Here is a 21,104-nt window from a genome sequence, read left to right on the forward strand (position 1 = left end):
TTGATATAGTCCGCCAGGCTATGGAGGAAGGCTTGCACCAGTGCCTCTGGGTTAAACGAGCTTTGACTGGCCAGGGTACGAAAGTCAATGGAGAAGTCTGCCACTGTCCGATTGCCCTGACGGATGGTGAGCAGAGCTTGTGACGCTTCGGCTGTTGGCGAGCCTAGGTCAAAGACCTTTAACATCTCCTCCTCAAAGGCACTGAAGGAGGCACAGGCTGGGGTTTGCCGGTCGAATTCCGCCGTTCCCCACAACCGAGCTCGACCGGTGAGATGTGTGATGACATACCCCACCTTGGCTCCCTCTGTTGAGAAAGTCCTGGGCTGTAGTGCAAACTGGATTCGGCAGCTGCTCAAGAATGGTCTTACTTGCTTCTGGTTGCCATCAAAACGTTCCGGGTTCCCAATCTTTGGTTCAGGAGCGTGGGGATCTGGTGGCAGCACTGCCGGGCCTGCAGCATTGGGACCTCCAGCGGAGGGATGAAGGAGTGTCGGTGGTACAGGAACAGAAGGACCAGGGGGGGGTGCAGGTGGAGTAGCCGGGTTTGAGAGTAGTTGCAGGGCTTGGGCTAGCTGTTGTTGCTGCAGTTGGAACTGTTGTTGCTGCTGTTGGAACTGTTGTTGCTGCTGGTTGAATAGCTGGAGAAGGGAAGCGATGTCGCCAGCCATCCGATTTATGTCTCCCTCAGAGCGTTCCAGCCGCTGTAGGGCAGTCATCTCTGGCTCTTCTTCCATCGTGGTCAGGGAGTGCGCTGGGTCCATGATGGTCAGATCGTTCTGTCACGGACAGAAGAGGACCCAAGAGCGCAAGTTCAAATTCAGAGTTCTTTATTGAAGGTTTCAGGCGGGAAGAGGAGTGCCAGGGGTGTCAGGGGTTCCAGGGGTGCTTGGGGCTCTGGGGTTTTTCAGGGTCCTGTGGGTACCTGTGCTCCGGGGGTCACCAAATGTCCGGGGGTGTCCAGTCCAAATGCTTAGTGTGTGTGTTCCCCAGTGATGGAGCGGCGTATCGGGCTGAGGGTGGTGAAGCGTCTGGGCACGCTCATCTGGTGGTCGGAGACCTGGGGGAACACACACACAACAGCAATATGAATGGCAGGCAGAAGTACAGATCAGGGCTGGGCAAATATCGTGGTGAGAGACAGAAGGCAGAATCGAGTTACCGGAGGGGCTGAAGATCGGAGAGTAGTCGAGGTCCAGAAGGCAGGTCGGGATAGACGGGGCAGTAGAACAAGGAGGCAGTCAAGAAAGGATCGGTATCACAAACAGGAGTCAGAGCGCAGACAGGCAGGTTACTGGTCCGGGTTTGAAGACGATCTGACAGGGCTTGGCTGAAAAACAGGGCTTGATATACTGGGAGAGGTTAGTGGGGAAATGCAGTTCAGCTGGCAGAGTAATTAGAACAGAGTGAGGCAAGGTGAGGATGGTGAGTGGGAAATGCAGTGCAGCTGGCCAGGTAACAAGAGCAGAGCAGGGCGGAGCCAGGTGGAGCTCGTTAGGCAGAGTAGGGAGAGAGTGAGCAGAGTGGCAGAGAATTGAATGCAATTAATGTTGCTACCAGGGAGAGAGAGTGCTCATGACAAGGGCGGATTGCAGAGGTCTTGAAAAAGAAGGGTCAACACTGCAAATATTGACTCTTTGCATAAACTTAATGTAATTGTCAAGAAAAGCCTTTGACACTTATGGAATGCTTGTAATTATACTTCAGTATACCATAGTAACATCTGACAAAAATATCTCATAACACTGAAGCAGCGAACTTTGTGAAGACCAATACTTGTGTCATTCTCAAAACTTTTGACCACGACTGTATATCTGACATGGTACAGGTGGCTTCTTTTTCTTTATCCTATAACCATGTGTGTGAGGTGTATACTTTTGTTTCAAAGTATATTTGTTTAAGGCTACCAATAAACACTCTGTGTGACCCTGATTTAGCCCACTGCAGTAAGGACTTTTCACTAACTGAGTTGCCCTGCGATGATTAGTACAGCAAAAAGCCAACTTCCATGGAGAACACACTTCCATGATTTTATTTGTTGGTGCATCACACTGTTTCTCTCTCTCTTTCTCTGTTTCTTTGTCTCTTCTTTCCGCTCTCTCCTAAACACAAACCAACATACACAAACATTACAGTTGCCTACCACACAGCTGCAAAACTGCACACAGTGCAGGATGATAAATCTTTCCCCTGTGCGTACCTGAGCTGAAGTCCCCCGGGGAACTGAGATTGTACTGTTCAGCCCCTCCCTCCCTCCCTCTCTACTCGATCTGCTGAACTCATTCCAGAGTCTGGACAGGACTTCATAGGGGGCATCATTATACCACAGTACACTGATATTAGTACTGCCCCCAGCAATGCCACCAAGCACTCCATCCACTCAGAGTCATAAAGCTGTCTACTTCTGTTTTATATCAGTGAGGAGAGGCTAGTGGCTTGCCCGACAGACCCCATCAGAGAAAGTCTGGACCTAGATTGCAGTCATAAAAACAGCCATGAACTATATTTTGAAGTTATGGTACACCATTACATACTCCAAGACAAATTGGTGCAGTTTAGAGAGCTGACATTTGTTATATACATTTATTTGACTCATAAATCCATGTGTTGTGAGAGAACATTGCCTGATGTAGCGTAATGCCTAAAGTAACAGTGAACTTCACACATGAACTTGTTAATGGCTGAGCTGGGACAGGGGCGTTGTACTCTGCTTTGTTCCCCTCTGTCTCACTGGGGCCCTTAAGCCAACACAACAATGTTTGGGGAGATCTGTGACTTGTGTCCAGCCATGTGCCCCTCACCTCTGCCCCTCGCCCCGACATCTCATCCCCAGCAGGGACAGGAAGAAAAATATTTCTGCTGGGATGAAACGGGGGGAGTGTGAAGGAGTGTGAGGGAGTGTGGATGGCAGGAAAGCTACTGTGACTTCCTCTGACCGACTTCACGGCAACGGTCCTGACTACGGTCGTGATCAATGGCTTTGTTTGACTGAGGCACTGACCTAACCTGGTGACCTGGAGGGGTGGGGAGGGGACGACTGGACAGGGTCTCTCTGGGGTGGAGAGGGGTTGGGAGGTCACCCTTCCAGAGAAAAGGCTTTTTAATTTAGTGTACGTGGCCTAATATTGAGTTGCATCCCTGTTGAGTGTGAAAAACCCAGCAGCGTTACAGTTCTTGACACAAACCAGTGAGCCTGGCACCTACTACCATACCCTGTTCAAAGGTCTTGCCCGTTCACCATCTGAATGGCACACATACACAATCCATGTCTCAAGGCTTCAAAATCCTTCTTTAACCTTTCTCCTCCCCTTCATCTACACTGATTGAAGTGGATTTAATAAGTGACATCAATAAAGGATCATAGCTTTCACCTGGATCCACCTAGTCAGTCTATGTCATGGAAAGAGCAGGTGTTCATAATGTTTTGTACACTCAGTGTGCATTTGTCATTGCAATCATGAAATGCTTAGCTGCAGCAGACCTGTCCCAGTGTGTGTACAGTACTTGTGTGTGTCTCTAAGATAGATGAATTGTCCAGTAGGCTTGTGTGCTCAGCTGGAACACGTTTCCAGCCATGCGCCAATGTGTGTGTGTCACACATGTGCCGCTCCCACAGTGTTCATACCGCTGCTTTCCTTTGTGAGAATGCATGACTCATGATTCTTAATAACCATTTATCCATGAATGTTATTCCTCCCGTTCAGTGCTTCAGCACAGTGTGTCTACAGCTGCCTATTCCAGACCACTTAAAGTGCACATAGCCTAACAAGTGTTGTGTCCATGTAACTTCACATTCACATGATTCAATGCACTATATCACTTAAAGCAGGGGTTCCCAACCTTTTTCGGTTACTGTACCACCAACTGAACTTAGTCCCTGAAGTACCTCCTCATGTGCATTTTACAAGTAGGCCTATGGTCTCATGAGTCTTCTCAAGTACCCCCTGTGGATAGGCCAAGTACCCCTGGTTGGGAACCACTGACTTAGAGTATACATGTATACATAAACATCATTGGTATGATCTATATAGGGCACACTTAGTGATCATATAATGCCAAAACCTAATTTGTCCTTCATTGACATCTTTGCCCTCTGCGTCAGATGTTGCCATAGCAACCCACGTGCCTTCCTTTCATAACAACTGCTGAACTGTTACAATCCTCAGAAATAAATTAATCCATTTTACAAAGGTTTTTCCCGTCTGAATCATTCATTTCCTGAATAGCACAGTGAAGTCCTTGTTCTCCCTGCGCACACCCAGCACACAGTCACAATTATGGATGATTGTATTAATAATACCTCTTACACTTTTATTGCTTCCTATATTTGCTGAGCTGCCTCTGAGACCACATTTATTATCTGTGGATGAAAGATGGAAATGTCTCAGCCAAAGCCTGTCGAGCCGCTTTCACAGTGTGTGTATAGGAATTCACAGACTAGTGCTAACCGACATTTTAATTATTTTTCAGTTTTTAAACAACTAATTGACTGACATCAGTTCAATTGTTTGAATTCCATTTGATAATTTTTGTGAGCTCAGTACAGTTTCTCTAGAGATAAATCAGATCAAGACCGAACTGTGCGATGTTGTAGAGAGTTGTAGTTTCCAACAGGCTGTTACGTTGTATGATTAGAAGACAGGAGCAGGAGTACGTATTAGGGGTTTTATTTACTCCACACAACACAAACACGTGTATATATATACAAAAGGGATGTAACCCAAACAAAGAGCGAGGTGTAACCTCTACACAATACACGGGACGAGACCTGTAAACAACAAGAGCACTATACAAAGTACTCACGAGACTAACGGACATGGGACAATAGTTGACAAGGACAATAGGGAACAGAGGGCACATATATACACACACTAATCAGGGGGAATGGGAACCAGGTGTGCGTAATGAGACAGGACAGTCCGGGGTTGGTGGTAATGATCCATGTCAGTAACGCCTAGAAAGCCGGTGACCTAGCCCTCCAGAACTGATGAACGGAATGAGCTGCAGTACCGGGGGGATCCGTGACACAGGCCAATATTCTACGTAGTTTAGTGTAGAAAACGTGGTAATTAACTACAATGACAATAATCCATTGCGCGCCTACTTGTCCAGTCTGTGTGGGGCAGACACCGAGAGGGAGAGAAGAGACAGAAGACACATGATCGAGAGGGATGGAGAGCAGTTGCTTCGCGAGGTATCTCTACCTGAAAATACACGATCATAGTTGGTAATCACCAGTCATAAAAGTATGCCTTATTTACTTTGAAGAATTACTAAAATAGTGATTTTGTCAGACAGCATAGGCAGCAGCTCTATAGAGATGAGATGATGACCTGGAATGAAATAATAAAGTCATCAAATAAACATTTTATATACATAGTTTTTTACATTAAAGTAAAGTAATGTGAATAAATTATGGTTAATAAGTGATAAGCAGTAATGGGCAGTCACTACCATCATGGGACTTGTATTAATTGTTTTATTCTGTGTTACAGCATTCAACCCACATAATGCATAGTGCATTTCATGTAAAAAATAAATACAATCTACACCAATATCGAAAACTGTGATTATTATTTAATAATCTAACCGAAACCGAACCAAACTCAAAAAGCAGAAGATACACACTTCATCCAGCCATAGCAGACTATATCTGACTATTTAGCATGGTTTAGCTCCAGACCTATAACCTGCTCATGGAGGGTCACAATTACCAGCTGGATTGCTGGTCTAGAAGGCCTCTGAAAGGCACACAGACCCTGGTCTTAGAATACAACCGTGTTAACAGGACTCAGAGTGATGGTTAGGAATGTTATAAGAATGGAACGTGCTGAACGGCTTTCTCAGGTTGCAGTTGTGATGACAGCAAATGGCCATTGGAGGGCAATCAAACCTAAAAAAAGAAACCCATCACTTGAGTGAATGGACCATCTTTGCCTTGAATTATCAGTGATGAATAAAACTGCACCAAAAAGCAGTGCATGTAAGTGTACAACATCAGATAGGGTGACAACTCTGTTTGCAGTGATTTAGCCACCCTTCTCACTAGAGAATCTTTGCTAGGTTGGAGGGTACAGAGAGAGCTGAGGATAACTGGAAGGTGGTGGAATTTGTTCCAGATTATAAGTATGCTGTGAAACTCACAGGTATTACACCTGGTCCACATCACTGCATGAAAAGGCACATTTACGGGTTGAACACTTTGCGGGCAAGTGTCCACCATGTACGGCCATGCACATGTCCCGTATATCTCCGATAACAGACCACTTTTGTGCGTGGACGTGCACGGGCGTGTATATGTCCGGAAACGGTTCAATAAATCCCCTGAAACGTCCACACACGTCCACCCATGTACCAGGACACATCTTTAAATTACAGTGCACGTTTGACATCAGTTGCATTACATCTCCGTCCATGTCCGCCCACATCTCTCCCATACTGTAAATGTCAGTAAACGTCTGTGCACTTGCTCAAGGCTGCGCATGCTTATTTGCCCCACTGAATGCTAATGCTAGTCATTGCTAGCTTGCCTTAGTGGCTGTCACTGGTATATTAAAAACACAATTCATTATTGAGTGAATTCATTACAGTGAATTATGAATGAATCAATAAATTAATAAATTATTAAAATATTTTTTATTAAGTCAGGGTTCCTAAACCTTTTCATAAAAAAAATTTGAACACCACTATTACATTAACATTTCAGTCTTTAGCAGACACTCTTATCCAGAGCGACTTACAGTTAGTGAGTGCATACATTTTTCATACTGGTCCCCCGTGGGAAACGAACCCACAACCCTGGCGTTGCAAGCGCCATGCTCTACCAACTGAGCTACAGGACAGCCTATCAAGGTTTTCCCAGCACCTCACGACATTGCTATACTATACTATACTATACCATACTATACTATACTACAGTATACTATACTATCGCTAAACATCTCTTAGTTCCTTGAAAAAAACACACAAATTCACTTAATCACTTCTTGATGGATGATCATTCATTTACATTTACATTTACAATTAATTTCAGTAGAGCAGGAGAAGGCAGGTAATAGTATCTGCATTTAGGCTAAGAAGGGTCTGAAACTAAAGTAACCCCCATGGAGGCTCGATCTGGGCCAAGCTGGATGACTCCTGCCAGTACTCTGCTTGGTTATTATAATTTTTTTACTTTCATTAATCTTTGAATTTTGAATGTGGTGCTTACTTGCTTACATGGGTGTAAACAGGTAAGCACCAGATGAAGGAAATATGAACGAGTCTATTCAAAATTCAAAGATCATCCAGGGCCCAGGGTCATCCAGCTTGGCCCAGGGTCATGCAGCTTGGCCCAGGGCGAGCCTCCATTGGGGTTACTGGGGTGCTATAGTGTTGAGGGGTCCATGGGATCTAGGTTGCTTTGATGAAAACTCCCCAGCCATGATCCGTGTGGCTCTCCAAGTAGCTCTGGTTCCTCTCCAAGTGGCACTGTAGTTCTTGACAAAGGGCAGAGAGCACCTCACTCTGGAAGTAGGGGGGGCTAGACGAACCAGGCCATCCTCCTCATCGCTCATCAGGACAACAGGCCATCCTCCTCATCGCTCATCAGGTCAACATTAACTCCTGTCCAAATGTCTCTCATCTTCTGCAAGCACTCTCGACCGTGCATCTAGAAGCAAAAAACGAAGAAAACAATAGAACACAGTAAACAAATGCATCAGTCTCAACTCATGCATATTCATATAATTAAAGTCTGAACTTTACTTTAAAGCCCCACCAACCCCAGATTGAGAGATATTAAAGTGGAATTACAACCTTTGACATATATCACTCTGACCTTGATGGTAGTTCCCCCAAAATGTTTTGATATCTTGTGAAATTACTGAGATTATAGGTATTATTGGACTATTGTGAAAACAATAGCTGAATTTCATCCACCTGGTTGAAAGGGTCTCCACATGCCTTTGGCTCTGTGCACTGGATGTATCAACCACAAACACCTACCCAAAGATCATTATAATCAAACGAGATATGCAAGTTGTGCATGTGATACTGGCAGTGTACAGAGCTACAGGCATGTGGACTAGAGTAGGACACAAAAATGTTGCCAAAACATGTACCTAGCTCATGATTATTGTTATTTTCAGTAAAACAGTCAATGCAGTTCTGATACAGAGGCAATTAGTGTTACAACAAAGTACAGCAATCAGTGATTAATAATGGAACTTTGGGGGCTATAGCAGCCACTCTAGACCATGTGGGTGGAATTCAACGTCTGTTTTCATTCTACTCTTCTAGACTCAAATATACAGTATAACTTGAAACATGTAATAGGGACATGTATTCACTTTGTATTCCAGGAGTAATACAGGAGTAATAAACCTAGTGTTACACAGAAGCTTCTTGTACAAAAAGGCTTACCAGCTTTCTCCCCTGGCGACCCTTTGCATGTTTCTATAAGATTGTGTCCCCTATGTTCTCAGGTAAACCTGAGAGATACGCCCGCCTCACAATCTCGTAATATGTGGTTCAAGAACCTGCAGTGGATATAAGCAAAAGGTTAATTTTATGTTGTTTTGGTGGCCAGGACACCGGTGCATCGCCTAGCTATTGTATGTAAAAAGGGCATTAAACATACCTTTGAGAGTTTCACTCTTTTTTCTCCTGTGTAAACACAGCCTTGTCTCACTAGATGTGTATGTAGCTATGACACCCATGCATTGTATGGGCAACAACAGTACAGTGGGGAAAAAAAGTATTTAGTCAGCCACCAATTGTGCAAGTTCTCCCACTTAAAAAGATGAGAGAGGCCTGTAATTTTCATCATAGGTACACGTCAACTATGACAGACAAATTGAGAAAAAAATAATCCAGAAAATCACATTGTAGGATTTTTAATGAATTTATTTGCAAATTATGGTGGAAAATAAGTATTTGGTCACCTACAAACAAGCAAGATTTCTGGCTCTCACAGACCTGTAACTTCTTCTTTAAGAGGCTCCTCTGTCCTCCACTCGTTACTTGTATTAATGGCACCTGTTTGAACTTGTTATCAGTATAAAAGACACCGGTCCACAACCTCAAACAGTCACACTCCAAACTCCACTATGGCCAAGACCAAAGAGCTGTCAAAGGACACCAGAAACAAAATTGTAGACCTGCACCAGGCTGGGAAGACTGAATCTGCAATAGGTAAGCAGCTTGGTTTGAAGAAATCAACTGTGGGAGCAATTATTAGGAAATGGAAGACATACAAGACCACTGATAATCTCCCTCGATCTGGGGCTCCACGCAAGATCTCACCCCGTGGGGTCAAAATGATCACAAGAACGGTGAGCAAAAATCCCAGAACCACACGGGGGGACCTAGTGAATGACCTGCAGAGAGCTGGGACCAAAGTAACAAAGCCTACCTGTCACGGTTTCGGCCGAGGCTGCTCCTCCTCCTGGTTCGGGCAGGCTTCGGCGGTCGTCATCCCCGGAGTACTAGCTGCCACCGATCTATGTTTCATGTTCGTTTGGTTTTGTCTGGATGTTGTACACTTGTGTCTTGTTAGTCCTCGTTAGTGTCCTATTTAGTTCTCGTTGTGTGTGCTTGTCGTTGTGTGTGATTGCGCTTCTGTTTCGTGTTTGGAGCTACATTTTCCCTCCAGTGTTTTGGAGAGGTTATTTTGCACATGTTTGTGCGCCGTTTGTTTTGTCGCCTGTGTGCGCCGTGTATTCGCCTTCGGGCTTATTGTGCTTCTGTTTTATATATATATTGCACTAAAGCCTTTGGACTGAGCCTCTGCGTCCTGCGCATGATTCATACACCACACCCACCTTCAGCACGCCTTGACAGAATCACACACCATAATGGAATCAGCAGGATCGGCAGTGACGCCTGTGTCGCTCGAGGAGCATCTCCGTGGGCAAGAGGGCCAGATAAGACAACTGGAGACCGCTCTACAGGAGGTAATCAACACCTTGCACCGATGGGAGGCCAGCAGGGTACCCACACCTCCACCTACCCTGCCCACCCCATCGGTCGGTCCACCAGTCCCAGGTTCGGAAACCAGGGGGATTCGGCTCTCGCTCCCGAGGGCGTATGACGGAACAGCTGCCGGGTGTCAGGGGTTCCTCCTGCAGGTGGAGCTCTACCTGGCCACTGTACACCCGGTGCCCTCGGGATACGAGAGCGTTTCCGCCCTCATCTCCTGTCTCACGGGCAAGGCGTTGGAGTGGGCTAACGCCGAGTGGAGGAAGATGGACGCCAACACCATCACCTACGCCGAGTTCTCCCGCCGCTTCAAGGCCGTGTTCGACCATCCACCTGAGGGCAAAGCGGCGGGGGAGCGTCTAGTCCATTTGAGACAGGGGAAGAGGAGCGCTCAGGTGTTCGCTCTAGAGTACCGGACTCTAGCGGCGGATGCAGGGTGGAATGAACGGGCTCTCATCTACCATTTTCGATGTAGCCTACGAGAGGACGTTCAACGTGAGTTGGCCTGCAGGGATACCCATCTTACCTTCGACCAATTGGTCGATATGTCCATCCGTCTGGACACCCTGCTGGCCACCCGTGGACGTCCCGAGGGGAGTCCGTCCATTCCGCCCTCCGGCACCTCCGAGCCGAGCCCTATGGAGCTCGGGGGTGCCGGCGCTAGAGAACGGAGGAGGAGGAGCCCGAGGGGGCCTGTCTCCTGCACCAAGTGCGGTCGTGGAGGGCACACTGCGGCCAGGTGCTGGGGAGGGTTCTCCGGGGGAGAAGACAACAGGCCACGCACTGGGGGGGCCTCCCAGGTGAGTAGACGTCCCACTTACCCAGAGCTTTCTGTTGCGCACTTTTGTATACCTGTTTGTTTTCCACAGGTTGCACCTCATTCCCAGCATAAGGCGCTAGTAGATTCAGGCGCAGCTGGGAATTTTGTTGATCGGAAGTTTTGTTTTGAGTTAGGGATCCCTCTCCTACCTGTTGACAAACCTTTTCCCGTTCATGCCTTAGATAGCCGCCCGTTGGGGTCGGGGTTGATCAGGGAGATCACAGCGCCACTTCGGATGTGTGCGCAGGGGGGTCATGAGGAGACTATACAGCTGTATCTGATCGACTCTCCTGCGTACCCAGTGGTGCTGGGGATTCCCTGGTTAAGCACCCATAACCCTGCTATTTCGTGGCAACAGAGGGCTCTCGATGGGTGGTCTGCTCAGTGCGAGGGGCGATGTCTGGGTGTTTCCATGGGGGCGACTTCGGTGGAAAGTCCAAACCAAGTGCCCGCACTGCACATTCCGCCTGAATATGGGGATTTAGCTCTCGTGTTTAGCAAAACTAGGGCGACGCAGTTGCCTCCTCATAGACAGGGGGATTGTGCGATTGATCTCCAGGCAGGAGCAGCGCTCCCACGGAGCCATGTGTATCCTTTGTCTCAAGAGGAGAGAAAAGCTATGGAGACTTACATAGCCGAATCTTTGAGACAGGGAAACATTCGGCCCTCCACTTCTCCCGCCTCCTCGAGCTTCTTTTTTGTGAAAAAGAAAGATGGAGGGTTGCGCCCGTGCATTGATTACCGTGGTCTCAATCAGATTACTGTGAAATACAGTTATCCACTCCCTCTGATTGCGACCATGACGGAGTCATTGCATGGAGCGCGGTTTTTCACAAAACTGGATCTCAGGAGCGCGTATAACTTGGTGCGCATTAGGGAGGGTGACGAATGGAAGACAGCGTTTAGTACCACGTCAGGTCATTTCGAATATCTCGTCATGCCATATGGGTTGATGAATGCTCCATCAGTCTTCCAATCCTTCGTAGATGACATTTTCCGGGATATGCAGGGACAAGGGGTGGTCGTGTACATTGATGACATTCTGGTGTACTCGTCTACCCGAGCCGAGCATATAACCCTGGTGCGTCGTGTATTGAGGAGGCTGTTGGAGCACAACCTATATGTCAAGGCAGAGAAATGTCTGTTTTTCCAGGAGTCGGTCTCCTTTTTGGGTTATCGGTTGTCCGCGTCAGGGGTGAGAATGGAGGTGGATCGTGTGTCCGCTGTGCGTAATTGGCAAACCCCAACTACTGTAAAAGAGGTGCAGCAGTTTTTGGGCTTTGCGAATTACTACCGGAGGTTTATCCGGGGTTTTGGACAGGTGGCAGCTCCCATCACGTCCCTTCTGAAGGGGGGTCCGGTGCGCCTGCAGTGGTCAGCCGATGCGGACAGGGCCTTTAGGAGACTGAAGGACCTGTTTACGTCGGCTCCGGTGCTGGCGCATCCGGATCCCGCATTACCCTTTCAGGTCGAGGTAGACGCGTCTGAGGCTGGTATAGGGGCCGTTCTCTCTCAACGGTCCGGCACGCCACCTAAACTCCGCCCCTGTGCTTTTTACTCAAAGAAGCTCAGCCCGGCGGAGCGTAACTATGACGTTGGGGACAGGGAGCTGTTAGCTGTAGTTCAAGCCCTTAAGGTGTGGAGGCATTGGCTTGAGGGGGCTCAACACCCTTTCCTCATTTTGACTGACCATCGGAACCTGGAGTACATCCGGGCAGCGAGGAGACTGAACCCTCGCCAGGCTCGATGGAGTATGTTTCTCACCAGGTTCGTATTTAAAATCACGTACATCCCTGGGTCCCAGAATGGTAAGGCGGATGCGCTGTCCCGGCGGTATGACATGGAGGAGAGGTCCGTTGAGCCCACTCCCATACTACCGGAGTCTTGCCTTGTGGCACCGGTGGTGTGGGAGGTCGATGCCGAAATCGAGCGAGCGTTGCGTACCGACCCCAGCCCTCCACAGTGTCCTGAAGGTCGGAAGTACGTTCCGCTCGAGATTCGGGATCGACTCATTTACTGGGCTCACACGTCACCCTCCTCTGGACATCCGGGTATCGGCCGGACGGTGCATTGCCTTAGCACTAAATACTGGTGGCCCACTTTGGCTAGGGATGTGAGGGTTTATGTCTCCTCCTGCTCGGTGTGTGCCCAGTGTAAGGCGCCCCGACATCTGCCCAGGGGTAAGTTACAACCCCTGCCCGTTCCACAACGACCATGGTCCCACCGGCCGGAGGAGTGGGCACGGTACATTCCCTGGGCCGAGATGGCCCAGAACTCTCTCCGCCACTCCTCTACTAACCTAACCCCCTTCCAATGTGTGTTAGGTTACCAGCCGGTTCTGGCACCTTGGCAGCAGAGCCAGATCGAGGCTCCTGCGGTGGATGATTGGATGAGGCGCTCGGAAGAGACGTGGAACGCTGCCCACGTCCACCTGCAGCAGGCCGTCCTTCGTCACAAGGCGAGCGCCGATCTCCACCGCAGTGAGGGGCCGGTGTACGCACCCGGAGATCGAGTCTGGCTCTCTACCAGAAACCTACCCCTCCGCCTGCCCTGCCGGAAGCTGGGTCGGCGGTTTGTGGGGCCCTTTAAAGTCCTGAGAAGATTGAACGAGGTGTGTTATAGGTTACATCTACCTGTTGAGTATAAGAATATTAACCCCTCGTTCCATGTGTCTCTTCTCAGGCCGGTGGTAGCTGGTCCACTCCAGGACAATGAGATAGGGGAGACTCCTCCGCCCCCACTGGACATCGAGGGGGCTCCGGCGTACACCGTTCGGTCCATCTTGGACTCTAGACGCCGGATGGGGGGTCTCCAGTATCTCGTGGAGTGGGAGGGGTACGGCCCGGAGGAGCGGTGCTGGGTGCCGCGGAGGGACATCCTAGACCCATCTCTCCTGTCGGAGTTCCACCGGGACCATCCCGCGCGCCCTGCTCCGCGTCCTCCTGGTCGTCCCCGAGGCCGGGGTCGGCGCACGTCTGGAGCCGCGCGTCAAGGGGGGGGTACTGTCACGGTTTCGGCCGAGGCTGCTCCTCCTCCTGGTTCGGGCAGGCTTCGGCGGTCGTCGTCCCCGGAGTACTAGCTGCCACCGATCTATGTTTCATGTTCGTTTGGTTTTGTCTGGATGTTGTACACCTGTGTCTTGTTAGTCCTCGTTAGTGTCCTATTTAGTTCTCGTTGTGTGTGCTTGTCGTTGTGTGTGATTGCGCTTCTGTTTCGTGTTTGGAGCTACATTTTCCCTCCAGTGTTTTGGAGAGGTTATTTTGCACATGTTTGTGCGCCGTTTGTTTTGTCGCCTGTGTGCACCGTGTATTCGCCTTCGGGCTTATTGTGCTTCTGTTTTATATATATATTGCACTAAAGCCTTTGGACTGAGCCTCTGCGTCCTGCGCATGATTCATACACCACACCCACCTTCAGCACGCCTTGACACTACCATCAGTAAGACACTACGCCGCCAGGGACTCAAATCCTGCAGTGTCAGACGTGTCCCCCTGTTTAAGCCAGTACATGTCCAGGCCCGTCTGAAGTTTGCTAGAGTGCATTTGGATGATCCAGAAGAGGATTGGGAGAATGTCATATAGTCAGATGAAACCAAAATAGAACTTTTTGGTAAAAACTCAACTCGTCGTGTTTGGAGGACAAAGAATGCTGAGTTGCATCCAAAGAACACCATACCTACTGTGAAGCATGGGGGTGGAAACATCATGCTTTGGGGCTGTTTTTCTGCAAAGGGACCAGGACGACTGATCCGTGTAAAAGAAAGAATGAATGGGTCCATGTATCGTGAGATTTTGAGTGAAAACCTCCTTCCATCAGCAAGGGCATTGAAGATGAAACGTGGCTGGGTCTTTCAGCATGACAATGATCCCAAAAACACCGCCCGGGCAACGAAGGAGTGGCTTCGTCAGAAGCATTTCAAGGTCCTGGAGTGGCCTAGCCAGTCTCCAGATCTCAACCCCATAGAAAATCTTTGGAGGGAGTTGAAAGTCCGTGTTGCCCAGCGACAGCCCCAAAACATCACTGCTCTAGAGGAGATCTGCATGGAGGAATGGGCCAAAATACCAGCAACAGTGTGTGAAAACCTTGTGAAGACTTACAGAAACGTTTGACCTGTGTCATTGCCAACAAAGGGTATATAACAAAGTATTGAGAAACTTTTGTTATTGACCAAATACTTATTTTCCACCATAATTTGCAAATAAATTCATTAAAAATCCTACAATGTGATTTTCTGGATTTTTTTGTCTGTCATAGTTGACGTGTACCTATGATGAAAATTGCAGGCCTCTCTCATCTTTTTAAGTGGGAGAACTTGCACAATTGGTGGCTGACTAAATACTTTTTTCCCCCATTCAATTCACTCTATTTATACAGTGCTAATTGTACAAGCAAATTATGAAAGAGGCCTGTGAATTAAATGTAAAAGAAAACATGAACAGCTAGCTAACAACAACATTAGATAGCTAGTAGGGCGAAATGGTAGGCTAGCTAGCACCTAGAGTTGAGCTAGCTGACGTTGCGGTTAGCAATTAGCAGGTGACCGTAAGATAGACTTTTCATGAAAAATAAACGTAGAAAATACATAGATTTTGCTTGGTTCATATGTACACATCTAAATACACTTAATTTGAGCCATCCTTTGTAAAAAAATATATATATATATATATATATATATATATATATATATGTTTATAACAGAAATAACTCAGTCAAAACACTAAAATTATACATCAAAATGACCAGAAAACTCATAACAGTTTAGATAAACATGTTATCTTTAGATTTTAAAAGCGAAACAATACTTCTAAATGTTATAAATCTGAAAACAGAATAAATATTCAGACTTCTTTTCACTGGGCTTCTCCTCCACCACATGACAAAATAGGAAGTCACGTGTCTGCAGCCGTTGAACATTTATGTGACATGCACAGCCTGGAAATGTCCAGAAACTTGTTAATGCATAATTGGGAATTTACTATCCCAGAAATTCCTGTATGTGTGTGTGTGCAGGAATGCATAGGATCCGATTTCACCCAGAAACTCTGCTATACATCCAGTGCATTATCTCAGCTCCAATGTCAGGCTGCTGCATGGGGTCACAGAGAAACACAGGCCATGACAGAGAGTTTTGGTAGCTAAGGGTCTCCTAACCCTAACCTTCAACCCTAACCCTAGCTTCATGTCCACATCCCTCATTCAACTGTATCCCTAGCCTCAACCCTATAACCCTAAACCTATAGCTTCATGTCCACATCCCAGCTCAACCCTAACCTTAGCCTCAATTCTAACCCTAATCCTAGCTTCATGTCCACATCCCAGCTCAAACCTAACCTTAGCCTCAATTCTAACCCTAATCCTAGCTTCATGTCCACATCCCAGCTCAACCCTAACCTTAGCCTCAATTCTAACCCTAATCCTAGCTTCATGTCCACATCCCCATTCAACCCTAACCCTAACCTTTAACCTAACTTAACCCTTAACCCTAATCCTAGCTTTGGTCTTCTTAACTCCAAGCATAAACTCAGTCCTCTTGACGCAGGCCTGCATAGTAGAAGGCTGACCGTCACAGCGGCGCTGGCAGAAGCTAGATGGGATACCAATGGAGCTTGGACTGGAAGTACCTACCTTCTCTCTGTGGGGGCCATGTCCAGGAATTTAAATCCAATTAAAATGCCTGCTATTTTTAAACCTCTGTCGTAAGAGCGACAAGGAATCCATGGCCTTGTTTTGGTTCTGATATGAATGTTCCCAAAATAGAAGTGACTAAGCACCAAATTAGGAAAGATAATCAGTGTATTATGTCATCCAGTGCATCCATTTCCAAGCAACTTCACTAATGGACATTTGACAAACAAGAGTGCATCAACAAAAACTTTTCTTTGTTTGGCCAGATCAAATTACTGTAAACTTTCAGTTTCATATGTCTACATCACAACTCAAGCAAGTATTTCTCTGGTGTTTGGGTGGTCAGCACTGGGACAAATAGCATGTCACCTGTGTGTTATCTTTAATGTTGTTCAGTACTCCTTGGTATTGCAATATAAATGCAGATACACTGTAAGGACCTGTTATACCAAATCTGCAACATTTCAATTACACTTGCTGTTCTCTGTTCTGTTCTCTTTAAAAATAGATCTGACATTTTTAGATAATGATGCATAACAGGGGACCTTTAAAAAAAGCTATGCTCAGTTCTAACTCTAGGAACTGCAAGGTTTTTTTGTTTGTTTCCATAATATGTTCTGGGAAGAGGTTGCTTCTGGGATTAGTTTGTTCCAAGAAATTGTTATTATTCTGCTTTGATGGTTGTATATTTCTCCTTATGTGTATTTGTGAGGAAGAACAGTTACATTTTAGTCATTTAGCAGAGCGACTTACAGGGACAATTAGGGTTAAGTGCCTTGCTCAAGGGAACTACGACAGATTTTTCACTTTGTCGGCTCGGGGATTCAAACCAGCGACCTTTCGGTTACTGGCTCAACGCTCTTAATCACTAGGCTATCTGCTGCCCATTTCTGAAAATGGTCCAGTGTCAGTGCGATGCTTTCCATTGAAACAGGATGAAATAGCATCATCATATGCTAGCCTTCCTATGGTGTTTATTGTGGGTAGTTTCTCTCTGAATATCCATACAGTGCATTTGGAAAGTATTCAGACCCCTTGACTTTTTCCACATTTTGTTACATTACAGCCTTATTTTAAATGGATTAAATTGTTTCCCCCCCCCCCCCCTTATCAATCTATACACAATACCCAATAATGACAAAGCAAAAACTGGTTTAAAAAAAATCTGAAATATCACATTTACATAAGTATTCAGACCTTTTACTCAGTACTTTGTTGAAGCACCTTTGGCAGCGATTACAGCCTCGAGACTTCTTGGGTATGACGCTACAAGCTTGGCACACCTGTATTTGGGGAGCTTCTCCCATTCTTCTCTGCAGATCCTCTCAAGCTCTGTCAGTTTGTATGGGGAGCGTCGCTGCACAGCTATTTTCAGGTCTCTCCAGAGATGTTCGGGTTCAAGTCCGGGCTCTGGCTTGGCCACTCAAGGACATTAAGAGACTTGTCCTGAAGCCACTCCTGCATGTCTTGGCTGTGTGCTTAGGAACTCTGGAACTATGTCAGAGTGACCATCGGGTTCTTGGTCACCTCCATGACCAAGCACCTTCTCCCCCGATTGCTCAGTTTGGCTGGGTGGCCAGCTCTAGGAAGTGTCCTGGTGGTTCCAAACTTCTTCCATTTAAGAATGATGGAGGCCACTGTGTTCTTGCGGACCTTCAATGCTGCAGACATTATTTGGTACCCTTCCCCAGATCTGTGCCTCGACACAATCCTGTCTGGGAGCTCTACGGACAATTCCTTCGACCTCATGGCTTTGGTTTTTGCTCTGACATGCACTGTCAACTGGGGGGCCTTATATAGACAGGTGTGTGCCTTTCCAAATCATGTCCAATCAATTGAATTTACCACAGGTGGAGTCCAATCAAGTTGTAGAAACATCTCAAGGATGATCAATGGAAACAGGATGCACCTGATCTCAATTTCGAGTCTCATAGCAAAGGGTCTGAATACTTACGTAAATGTCTAAAAACCTGTTTTCGCTTTGTCATTATGGGGTACTGTGTGTAGATTGATGAGGGAAAAAATGCATTTAATCCATTTTAGAATAAGGCTGTAACGTAAACAAAATATGCAAACAGTCAAGTGGTCTGAATACTTTCTGAATGCACTGTATGTATGACCAGACATAAGCACCCTCCCCCATCCAATCTTTGCCTTCCCCCGATATGCACACACACGCGCAAGCACCAAAACCTATTCCCAGGTCAATTAGTTGATTGTCTATACACTAGGAGGGTACGGTACTTACAGGTTACAGAACAACACTTACCAGATAGTAGAGATCTATGTAATTATTACAGGGATTTATGTAATTATTTAATCCGTTATTTAATGGAGTTATTTCATTAGTGAAATATTTGTTGCCCTTTTGACATTCATCATTAGCATCATTCTGCTGCTACATCAGAGCTAATTATGCAGATAATTATTATAATGATGTGTAATTACAATAATGTGGCAGATGCAGAGACACTCAGGAATGTTATCATGATGAGGCAGAACCTCTGACCTCACTAACTTTGATCTCAGATCAGATCTGGCCTGGTTAGGCACCCTGTTCTGGCTGTTTTCACTGATCCCAGATAACTTACACTACTGTGCCCTAGTGATGCTCTAATGCTCACAGAGACAAACGGACGGAAGGATGGGCAGACGGACGGACATACACTTTTATACAGTCATTCCACATAACACACATACACACATACTGTACCCACCCACATTGTTGTGTGTGGTCCTTGAGCAAGGTACATAACCCCAATTGCTCCAGGGTCGCCGTTGATAATGGCAGACCCTTGTTGTGACCCCACTCTCCGAGGGTGTCTCAGGGAGAGTTGGGATAAGCAGAAAACAGCCATGCAATCTCCATAGACAAACATTGGCAGTAGAACAGCCTTACTGAAGAGCTCAGTGACTTTGAATGTGGCACCGTCAAAAGATGCCACCTTTCCAATAAGTCAGTTTGTCAAATTTCCACCCTGCTAGTGTGGCCCCGGTCAACCTTAAGTGCTGTTATTGTGAAGTGGAAACATCTAGGAGCAAGTGATAGGCCACACAAGCTCACAGCACGGGACTGCTGAGTGTTGAAGCGCGTAAAAATCGTCTGTCCTTGGTTGTAACACTCCCTCCCTAAATCGTGGCATTGAACAGTTCAGCAGACTTTTAGCCCTCCATAACTGGCTACGAGACTATTGCAGCTCTGTGGGTGTAACATTTATTGACAATGTTGATACCTTCTGGAAACAAAGCTCGTATTATAAGGAGGATGGGATCCACCCAAATCATTTGGGTTCCTGGATCCTTTCACAGCATTATAAGGCTACGTTGAGACAATGACTTATCAATGACCCAAGTCCAGCTAATTTAATCCCTACCATTGTGTCGCTGAGTTGTCATAATGCTTCAGCAAATGTACATTATCCTAGGGCCGTTGGAAGACACAATATAAGTAACCTAATTGATGTTCCTCTTACTGCCCTGAAAGCCTCTGCTGATCCTACAGCTATTGTATGCAGTAATCATATGCCTATGAACAAGAGTAATACTGTTAGCACTGAGGTGGTGTGCCATAGTAGGAAGTCCACTGTGTGCAGCTCACCCTGCACTAATAAAAATAACTTGAGCATGTCTACCTCTGCTACGCTTCAAAGTAAAGCAAGAAAAATAATCAAGCATCCCAGAAAAGTGTTAAAAATAGCACACGTCGGAAGTTTACATACACTTAGGTTGGAGTCTTTAAAACCAGTTTTTCAACCACTCCACACATTTCTTGTTAGCAAACTATAGTTTTGGCAAGTCGGTTAGGACATCTACTTTGTGCATGACACAAGCTATCTTTCCAACAATTGTTTACAGACAGATTATTTCACTTATAATTCACTGTATCACAATTCCAGTGGGTCAGAGGTTTACATACACTAAGTTGACTGTGCCTTTAAAAAGCTTGGAAAATTCCAGAAAATGATGTCATGGCTTTAGAAGCTTCTGATAGGCTAATTGACATAATTTGAGTCAATTGGAGGTGTATTTCAAGGCCTACCTTCAAACTTTTTATGGGGATCCATAATAAATACAAATACAAATACCACCGAGTTCCAAACTGCCTCTGGAAGCAACGTCAGCACAAGAACTGTTCATCGGGAGCTTCATTAAATGGGTTTCCATGGCCGAGCAGCCGCACACAAGCTTAAGATCACCTTGCGCAATGCCAAGCGTTGGCTGGAGTGGAGTAAAGCTCGCCGCCATTGGACTTTGGAGCAGTGAAAACGCTTTCTCTGGAGTGATGAATCACGCTTCACCATCTGGCAGTCCGACAGACAAATCTGGGTTTGGCGGATGCCAGGAGAACGCTACTTGCCCCAATGCATAGTGTCAACTGTAAAGTTTGGTGGAGGAGGAATAATGGTCTGGGGCTGTTTTTCATGGTTCGGGCTAGGCCCCTTAGTTCCAGTGAAGGGAAATCTTAACGCTATATCATACAATGACATTCTAGACGATTCTGTGCTTCCAACTTTGTGGCAACAGTTTGGGGAAGACCCTTTCCTGTTTCAGCATGACAATGCCCCGGTGCACAAAGCGAGGTCCATACAGAAATTGTTTATCGAGATCAGTGTGGAAGAACTTGACTGTCCTACACAGAGCCCTGACCTCAACCCTATCGAAACACCTTTGTGATGAATTTTAACTCAGACTGCGAGCCAGG

Source organism: Coregonus lavaretus (genome assembly GCF_964263955.1).
Source record: "Coregonus lavaretus genome assembly, chromosome: 6".
Classification (NCBI taxonomy): Eukaryota; Metazoa; Chordata; class Actinopteri; order Salmoniformes; family Salmonidae; genus Coregonus; species Coregonus lavaretus.